Source organism: Leucoraja erinacea, chromosome 29 (genome assembly GCF_028641065.1).
Source record: "Leucoraja erinacea ecotype New England chromosome 29, Leri_hhj_1, whole genome shotgun sequence".
NCBI classification, from domain to species: Eukaryota; Metazoa; Chordata; class Chondrichthyes; order Rajiformes; family Rajidae; genus Leucoraja; species Leucoraja erinaceus.
The window spans coordinates 9050383-9060457 of record NC_073405.1 but is presented as its reverse complement, the minus strand read 5'-3'; the positions used below and the strand labels follow the sequence as shown (position 1 = coordinate 9060457).

General features: G+C 47.3%; 1 long non-coding RNA gene across 1 annotated transcript; it reads right to left on the bottom strand.

The window, feature by feature from the left end:
• Positions 1 to 580: 580 nt before the first annotated feature.
• On the bottom strand, positions 581 to 8843 carry LOC129711123 (uncharacterized). Its single transcript, XR_008725781.1, has 2 exons — positions 8289 to 8843; positions 581 to 887 (listed from the first exon to the last, which is right to left on the bottom strand). It is a non-coding gene; the product is annotated as an uncharacterized LOC129711123 (long non-coding RNA).
• Positions 8844 to 10075: the final 1232 nt, after the last annotated feature.

The window sequence follows — 10075 nt, the reverse complement described above, 5'->3', positions numbered from 1 at the left end:
AGGCAGTACTTTGTGTTTTTCTCGTCAAATGTCTTACAAAGATGTTTTTCTCCTGCAGTTAATCCTAGCAATAACTTTGCGAGGATTTCAAAAGGTTCTACACAGTCTATTTGCAGACAAAGCAATCATAGCCCAGCACCTTATAAGAGATCAAGAGATGCATGGAGAGGAAATGTTTAACGAGATTTGGCTCAAATTCAGGAAAATTAGACTTTGGTTGGCATAGATGAGTTGGGCCGAAGGGCCTGCTTCCGTGCTGGATATGGCTTTATGTGAGTGATTGTGAGCCTATTGTAAGGGGTAAGATAGTCTGCATCTGAATAAACTATAAGATGCTTGAAAAGCAATACCATGGATAGGCTGCCAGAATTATGTAGAAACAAGGAATTGCAGACGCTGGTTTGCGGGGGGAAAAGCGCAAAGTGCTGGCGTAACTCAGCGGGGTCAGGCAGCATCTCTGGAGAACATGGATAGGTGACGTTTCAGGCTGGGACCCTTCTTCAGACTCGGGCAGAATTATGGCTGCTCAGTGTACAGCAAATATCTGAGAAAGATCAGGCTGTTTTAGTGCAGTCTGCCATCCCTGTAATTATACTTTATTGTCTAATAAAGACTTTTAAGATGCACAGTCAGATTTGGCAGCTGAGTTGAGCAATAACTCAGTGATCATTACAGAACAATTTGTTTGCTGTCTGTTGTTTCCTACTTGCCTTTAGGCTGCTGCTCTTGCCAACAGGCCGGGCCTGTCATGGTATCATCAACTGACAAACGAGAGCATAATTGCAGCTTCTGAAGGTCTTGAAAGACAGACGATAGCAGCGATCAGGGCCTCACCGTGAGCCCCTGAACTAGGCCTGGTTCTTTCCATCCTTTCCCAGGCCGTGCGTCTGTGAGAGATAGAGGAAGAAAGGGTTTAGAGATACAGCGTGGAAATAGGACCTCCGAGTCTGCACTGACCAGCGATCCCTGCATACTAACACTATCCTACACACGGGACAATTTACATTTATATCAAAGCCAATCAGCCTGTAGGTCTTTGGAGTGATGGAGGAAACCGGAGCACATGGAGAAAACCCATGCAGGTCACGGATAGAACGGACCAACTCCGTACGGAGGACACCCGTAGTCAGGATTGAACCTGGTTCCCTGGCGCTCTAAGACAGGAATGCCCCTGTCCCATTTAGGAAACCTGAACGGAAACCTCTGGAGACTTTGCGCCCCACCCAAGGTTTCCGTGCGGTTCCCGGAGGTTGCAGGTGGTTGCCGGAGGTTGCAGGCAGTGGAAGCAGGTAGGGAGAGTGACAAACACCTCCTGGAACCTCCGGGAACCGCACGTTAACTGTTAATAATGGAAACAGGCTATTGTTAGCTGTTCACCCAACAGACAGTTAACCATGGGTACACAAAAATGCTGGAGAAACTCAGTGGGTGCAGCAGCATCTATGGAGCGAAGGAAATAGTTAACGTTTCGGCCCGAAACCCTTCTTCAGGCCAAAAGTTTCGGGCCAAAACCCCCATTCATTTTCCTTCTCTCCAGAGATGCTGCCTGCCCCGTTGAGTCACTCCAGCTTTTTGTATGTATAGATACTGTATGTGATGCCGCTACAGGCTGAATAGCCCAGCAGCGTTCACAGCTTCAGTTTTTTCCACTAGGATGAAGCACCTATGCTTAAGCCCTGCTAATTCCTACAGAAGGGGCTGATGAGGTGAGGAAATTGCCCCCATCCCATGCCAATCCCCCCCTCGTGTTAAATAACTCTTAGTGTGCAGTTTCATAAAGTGAGAGAGAAGTTTTCAAAAGCCTTACTGTGGTTCTTTGCAAGCACCCGGGCGTTTAAGTTGCAAATGTTTTTTCGCACAGAGGGCCCTTACACGGAGATGTTCCGATGATGGATGGCCATCGCTGCAGAGCCGGCCGGGCAATAATGTATCTATTGAAAGCCGGCAGCAGAATGAAGCCATTCATGGCAGCCAAGGGGGGAGGAGACCCAGTGAAATATTTCCCATAAACCAGTCTCAGTGGGCAAGTTAAAATGAGGCCCTTTAACAGGTGGTAATCAGCTCAGCTCAGGCCTGGGGTAGACACTCGTGGTGTGACTGTGTGCCTGTGTGAGCCTGTAATTGTGTCTCCGCTGTGAGTGTGTATGTTTGTGCATGTGTGTGTCTGTGGAGCCTGCAATGGCTGTGGGTGTGAGTGTGTATGTTTGTGCCTGTGCACGTGTGTGCATGTGCATGCATGTGTGTGTGCCAGTGTGTGCGTGTATGTGTGCTTGTCTGTAATGGCTGTGGATGTGTGTGTATGTTTCTGTGCATGTACGTACGTGTGTGCACACATGTATGAGTGACTGTGTGTGTGTGCATGTCTGTGTGTGTACATATGTATTTGTGTGTGAGTCTAATGGCTGTGGGTGTGAGTGTGTATGTTCATGCGAACGTGTCTGTGTGCGTGTGTGTATCTCTGCGTGTGACTGTGTGTGCTTGTGTGTGAGTCTGTAATGGTTGTGTGTGAGTGTGTGTATGTTCATGTGTGTGTATGTCCGTGTGTGCACATGTGTGTGTATGTCCGTGTGTGTCTGTGTGTACATTTGCATTTGTGTGAATGTACATGAGGGAATGAGAGAAGGTTTGTGTTTAAATCTCTGTATCTAAATTAAGTCTGAACGAGCATTTCTAAGTGCATCAGTGTGTACGATGTGGGTGTTAGCATATAAGAGTGCGTGAGTATTTATTAATGTGTTGGAGTGCGCGAGTGTGTGTGAGTGGATGTGTGAACCTTTCTGATTGAGAGTGTGTACATGTGCAACGGTAAGTGTGAGCATGAGTTCATGGATGTGAGTGTACAAAATAGCACAAGGCGGGCCAAAGCTTGAGCTGTAAGGGAACTATTCAGCTCATATCAGCACCCTGTAACAGGGGGTGAAGTTGGAGAGAAAAGAGATCAGGAAATCAGCAAAATACATGGCTTAGTATTGCTTTGTGCAGAGAATGGCGCTGGAATTGTAGCTCCAACAGTCGTTTAATGAGATGCACTAAAAGCTGCTGATTTGCACCTCGCTGTCTGTTCCCCCCGAGTTGCCCAGTGGAAGTCAGTAAATAAAACACACGGCCATTTTCATTTTCCACTGTAACAACCATAATTAGCACAAACGCAACCCTGGAAAGCCCAGCTGTTCCAGCCTTGGGTTATAAAAGCCAGGCGTCAAATGGGAATTTCTAAAATTACCAATAGGAAAATTCTATATGGAGTGTGATAGATTCGACACTTAACTGAAGTTTCTGTGCCACAATCCAGAGACCTCGCTGGCTTGTTAAATCCTCATAGGGTTTTGAGACTGGAAGGCTGAAAACTTATTAAAGGGACCCATTACTGAGGTGCAATTTAACAAGAGGTCCAGGTCTGCGCCACCCCCACCCCACCACCTACCATTAGTTATTTATAGTATCTGCAAGCTCTGTGTTATGATTAACCTATTTTTGGCTTTCTTTATTTCATAATGTAATTTTAACTTTTTAAGAGTGGGTGACTCATGCCCTTATTCTACTTAATTTCCTTATTCTTGCTCCAGCTGTAGTGTTGCTTTTGGGAGAAAGGAATGCTTGTAGCTCCGAGAGTAGGTTTGACTGTAGAAAGCGGTCCACATGGTAAAACAAAACCTCTTTTAAGTGACCGTGCATTTTCCTGCAAGTTTTCCCCCTCTCTGGCTCCTGGATAATAGCTATAAGGAGACTTTAGTTTAGTTTCGTTTAGAGATACTGCGCGGAAACAGGCCCTTCGGCCCACCGAGTCCGTGCCGACTAGCAATCCCCGCACATGAGCTCTATCCAACACACTAGGGACAATTTACAAATTTACCAAGCCAATGAACCTACAAACCTCTACATCATTGGAGTGTGGAAGGAAACCGGAGCACCCAGGGAAAATTCATGCAGGTCAGAAGGAGATTGTACAAACTCCGTACAGACAGCACCCATAGCCAGGATTGAACCCGGGTCTCTGGCGCTGCAAGGCAGCAACTCTAGCACTGTGCCACCGTGCCGACCCAAAAATTATATATTTATTATGATCTATATTATCATATATTATCTGTGTGGTTTGCAATTTCAGACCCGTTATACTGTTACAAGTAAGGATTTCATTGTTCCGTTATCAATAGGATATTGAAACACTCCCGACTCTTGATTTGACGACGATAATATGAGCTGAACATCGACGGTGAAAATCTATCTGCTTAATCGATGCCCTTCAGAGGAGGAAACCTTACCCAATGTGTACCAGTTGTCGTTTCATATCCACAAATGTAGTTGATTCTTAAGTGGCCACTGTAAACATGATATCAGGCTATTACTGTAACACATCGAGCAAGTCATTCAAATTCAGCCCATCAAGAAAGCTGCCCACGTTTCCAAAATTAATCGGCAATGATTAATCATCGCTAGGGGTGACCGTATCTACCGTATGAATAAAATACATTTCTGTCTCACAGGAGAGAACTTGCAACTCTATAATCGCTCTGAGGACACCCCAGAGTTGCTCTATATCCAATGCGAGCGCTGTCGTTATTTTGACGTATAAGCCTTGTAACCAATTTACGCGTTTACGCAGAAGATAGAGACAAAATGCTGGAGTAACTCAGCGGGGCAGGCAGCATCTCTGGAGAGAAGGAGAGACCCTTGGTCTCGCCCCGAAACGTCACCCATTCCTTCCTCCAGAGATGCTGCCTGTCCCTCTGAGTTACTCCAACATTTTGCGTGTATCTTGTTTGTACTCCATTGTCAGTAGCCGGATATAACGCCACAAACGTGTGACTCAGAGTGTGAGAGTGGCTCCCTAACCAACCAGGTCATGGTCGACTTGGTTTCCCTCGGTTATATCTCTGGGATATTAAACCAAGCTGTGCATCCGGAGCGGGGCGGGAATCAAAAACCCGGAGACAAGGCTAACTCGGATCCACCTGGGAAGTGAGACGTAACAAATGAGCCATTGGGGAAGAATTTTGATACGATGCAGATGGCCGGATCCCTTCAAATCCAAACCTCCTGGTTAGGAAAATCCCAATCTGAGCCCGCCCAGATTCCAATTGTCTGATTTCATTTGTCATCAACAAATCCAGAAGGATGTAGATAAATCCAAAAAGGGCTGAGTTTTAGGATGTAAATACTTTTTAATTCCACGTATGTTGAACAGGACATCTACATTCAAGACTAAGCCTTCCCACTGGTATTTCGAAGTCACTGGTGACCATACTACAACTTGTGTACACCACCAAATGGGAGTTCCAGCTGTGGGCAACTGGAAACATATGTCAGCCTCTGCAGAACAAGTTCAAATTAATCCCGATCGCGCTGACAGGGAAGCTCCGTTGTGGTTCTTCCATCAGAGTGCGGATTTGAACAACGGGATGAAGACCCGCTGGGCCCATTAAATCCTGCCTCATCCCCACACCCACCAAAATACAAGTGCCGTCAAGGGCAGCACGGTGACGCAGCGGTAGAGTTGCTGCCTTGCAGCGCTAACAGCGCCGGAGACCGCGGTTCGAACCCAACTACGGGTGCTGTCTGTTCTGGTTTTTCACTTTCTCCCCGTGACCTGCGTGGGTTTTCTCCGAGATCTTCGGTTTCCTCCTGCAGTCCAAAGACGCACAGGTTTGAAGGCTAATTGGTTTGATATAAATGTAAATTGTCCCTAGTGTGTATAGGATAGTGTTAGTGTGTAGGGGTTTGCTGGTTGGTGCGGACACGGTGGGCCGAAGGACCTGTTTCCGTGCTGTACTTCTAAAACTAAAATACAATTTTTTTTCAAAAAACCCAATTAATCCTCCTGCCCTCTTCAAACAAACAACCTCCAAGATATCTTTACACTTTAATTCTGGCCTCAGGTATAAATCTTTGCCAGGGGCTGGCGTAAGGACAGCTGGCAAGGCAGAAGCTTTGGAATTCCGTCCCTTGAGATCTGCAAATGTCTTCCCTCATTTACGACACCTGCCAAGTTTTCGGTCATCCATTGGAATATCTCCTTACGTGAATTGTTTGCTGATGCACTTGTGTCTCAGATTATGATTCTTTGTTTAAAGTTGTTTTATAATTTGAGCAGCTTTTACCCCATTCCAAAAGTCAGGGCCTCCAACATTATGGCACCCTAGCAGTCCAGTACGGCACTTTAAGTGACAGCTTTCATGTGCAATGAGGTCTCTCTGCGAGGAAATCTGAACAGACAAGCATCGAACCAGGAACTGGGCACAATATCCACCGACCCAGAGCTGATGCCCTGAGATCACTTGAAGGGGGAGCCACAGTTGGTGAAGTAAAGGAATCAAGGGGTACTAATGCCCCTGTCCCACTTAGGAAACCTGAACGGAAACCTCTGGAGACTTTGAGCCCCACCCAAGGTTTCCGTGCGGTTCCTGGAGGTTGCAGGTGGTTGCCGGAGGTTGCAGGTAATGGAAGCAGGTAGGGAGACTGACAAAAAACTCCGGGAACCTCCGGGAACCGCACGGAAACCTTGGGTGGGGCGCAAAGTCTCCAGAGGTTTCCGTTCAGGTTTCCTAAGTGGGACAGGGGCATTAGGAAGTCATGGTAAATGTCGGACAAGGTTTAAAGAGGATGGGGCGGCACAGTGGCGCATCTGGTAGACCTGCTGACTCACGGCGCCAGAGACCCGGGTTCGATCCTGACTCCAGGTACTCTCTGGGTGGACTTTGCGCGTTCTCCCCGTAAACGCACGGGTTTCCTCCGGGCGCTCCGCTTTCCTCCCACGGTCCTCCCGGAGATGAGCGGGTTTGTAGGTCCATTGGCCTCTGTAGATTGCCCCAGGTGTTTGGGGAGTGGATGCGGAAGTGAGATAGCACAGAACCAGCGTGAACTGGCGATCAATGGTCGGCATGGATTCGATGGACTGAAGGGCCTTTCTCCATGATGTAATTTTCTATCAAGATGTGCGGGGCAAACATTTTACGCAGAGGGTGGTGGGTGCTTGGAACGTGCTGCCAGGAGTGGTTCATAAATGAATGTTTATAAGTCATAGGAGCAGAATTAGGCCATTCGGCCCATCGAGTCATCTACGCCATTCAATCATGGCTGATGTATCTTTCTCTCTCCACCCCATTCTCCTACCTTCTCCATATAACCTTTGACACACTTACTAATCAAGAACCTGTCGACCTCCGCCTTAAAAATACCCAATGACGTGGCCTCCACAGCGGTCTGTGGCGATGAATTCCACAGGTTCACCACCTTCTGACTAAAAAAAATTCTCCTCATCTCCTTTCGAATGGTACGTCCTTTTATTTTGAGTGGTGGTTGAGGCAGACACATTGCTGGCATTTAAGAGGCGTTTAGATAGGCACATGGATATGTAGGGATTGGACAGATATGGATCATGTGCAGGCAGATGAGATTAGTCTACCTTGGCATCATGTTCGGCACAGACACTGTGGGCCGAATGGCCTGTTGCTGGGCTGTTCTATGTGGGGATAGTGAAGGTTGTGAAGGCTTGGCACAACATAACAGATCGCCCTTTCAACAAAGGACGGTCAATGTGTTACAATAACTCAGGGGGTGCCAACTCAATGAATCATTCAGAGTTTGAGTTGGAATCTCTTTGGTGGACAAATATGTTGGATATGGAGCCAAGGCAGATGGATAGAGTTAGTATCTGGAACCACCTTGAACTCAATGAATGGTAGGACAGAATCAGGGGCAGATTGCCCCCTTCCTGTTCTATCATCTCTGTGCCGAAGATTGCAACTTATGTTAGGAGAACACATATTTCATTTCCATTGCTCCTCAATAAAATTCCTAGTTACATCCTGATCCCCAAATGTTTTAATTAGTTTAGGAGCAGCACTGTAGCTCTGCGGCAGAGTTGCTGCCCTACAGTGCCAGAGACCCGGGGTGGAGTTTGTGCGTTCTCCCTGAGACCGCGTGGGTTTTCCCCGGGCGCTGCGGTTTCTGCCCACACTCCAAAGACGTGCAAGTTTGTAGGTCAATTGGTTTCGGCAAAGGTTGTAAATTGTCCCGAGTATGTAAGATAGTGCAAGCGTACAAGGATCGCTGGTCGGCACAGACTCGGTGGGCCGTAGGGCCTGTTTCTGCGCTGCATCTCTAAGCTAACTAAACCAACTTTGAAGAGAGGATAGGGAAGTAAGTTTTGAAAGCTAGGATTAAGGAAGACCTCTTTGTGGAAGGGAGATTGAACTCTGACCCAGTTGTCATTTTTACACTGTGTGTAAATGAATCCTTATCTTATCTTTTCAAGCTCACCGATAGCCACAAGAAAACTACATACGTACCTGTGCTCAGGTGCGGGTCACTGAAGTTGGCCTTCTCAAGCTTAGTAACGATGCAGCGAGAGGCTTTATTTTGGCTTTGTTGAGCATGTCAGCGTTTGAGGCTTCAGTTACATCTGGAGAGCAAATGTAAAGTCTGTTTGTTATGCTTTGAAAATCGAAGACTTTCTGCTGTGGCAAAAACTGCTGACTGACACTTTGACAACAATCTGAACATTTTAACTGACTCTGGGAGAGAGAGAGAAAAAAAAAAACTTGAAAATTAAGCCAAAAAGAAAAATGTTTTTCGGAATTCAACTCAAAGAAAGTCTAAGTTTCCGGATGCCGAAATCTTTGTTGAACAATACCTTTGGTCTAAAAATTACAGACACATGCCAAAGGAATCTAATTGCCAACACCAAGCCTGTGAGAGTTACAGTCTGACAGATTGCAAACTCATTCAAAGTGAAGACTGTTACTGGGGCTTGCTTTACACAGAGCGGCCGACTGCAGACACATCAGAATGTTGTGATCATTTTTTTCTTCTTAATTTGGAGCAAGAAAGGAATAGTTTCTCTGCGAAATGAGCGTGATGCTCTCTAAAATCCATTCCAACATGTGCAGAACAATCTGTGTGTTCGTGTTGCCAGACTGTGCGAGAGTTCTTGGCTCCACGCACGTTCCAGGGAAATCTGGCTCAGCCGACCCCGGGGAGGGGTGGAAATGGTGCATTTTATTGATGGTTTGTCAAGTTCCACGTTCCCAGTGGCCACTCCACTTGTCGGTCAGTCGCACAGGTGCTGTGGCCAAGCGTAGGTTGGAGGTCAGAGTTTAGTTTAGTTTAGTTTAGTTTAGAGATACAGCTCGCAAACAGGTCCTTCGGCCCACCGAGTCCGCGCAGAACCAGCGATCCCCGCTCATCGGCGCTACCACGCACGCATTAGGGATGATTTTTTGTTTAACGTTTAACAGTTCAAGCCCATTAGCCAGCAAACCTGTACGTCTTTGGAGTGTGGGTGGAGACCGAAGATCTCGGAGAAAGGCCACGCAGGTCACGGGTGGAACGTACAATTGAGCGCCCGTGGTCAGGATCAAACCTGGGTCTCTGGCGCTGTAAGGCAGCAGCTCCACCGCTGTGCCACCGTGTCGCACTGGGTCCAGAGAACGCAGCTGTGGCCAACCCGGTGACTTTCGGATAACTTGGTAATGGTGGCCATTTGTCAAGGGGGGGCCAGGGATGGAAGTACATGCTGTGTTGATGTCTCTGGAGATCTGGCCTGGACCCAGCACGTTGGTGCAATCATAAAGAAAGCTCATCAACGCCACTACTTGAAGACCCAGGTATGAAGAGGATTGTAAAAACTGGTGAACACTACCCAGCCCATCACAGGTACTGACCTCCCCACCATTGAAGTGATCCACAAAGGTTGCTTGCCTCAAAAAGGAAGCCAGCATCATCAGAGGCCCACACCACCCGAGCCACACTCTCATTTCACTCCTGCCATCGGGAAGAAGGTATGGGAGCTTGAAAACTGTAACGTCTGGGTTCAGGAGCAGCTTCTTCCCAACAACCATCAGGCCATTAAACACTACAACCTCCAACTAAGTCATATAAATGATAAAGAGCTGGAGTAACTCAGCAGGCTAGGCAGCATCTCTGGAGGACATGGACAGGTGACGTTTTGGGTCGGGACCCTTGACAGCCAGTGAGGATAGAAGCGGTGAAGTAGTTCAACAAACAGATTCGCATCCAGAGGTCTGACCCATTGATCCAGCGACATAGTTTTGACTCCCAACACTGAAGCAGAGAA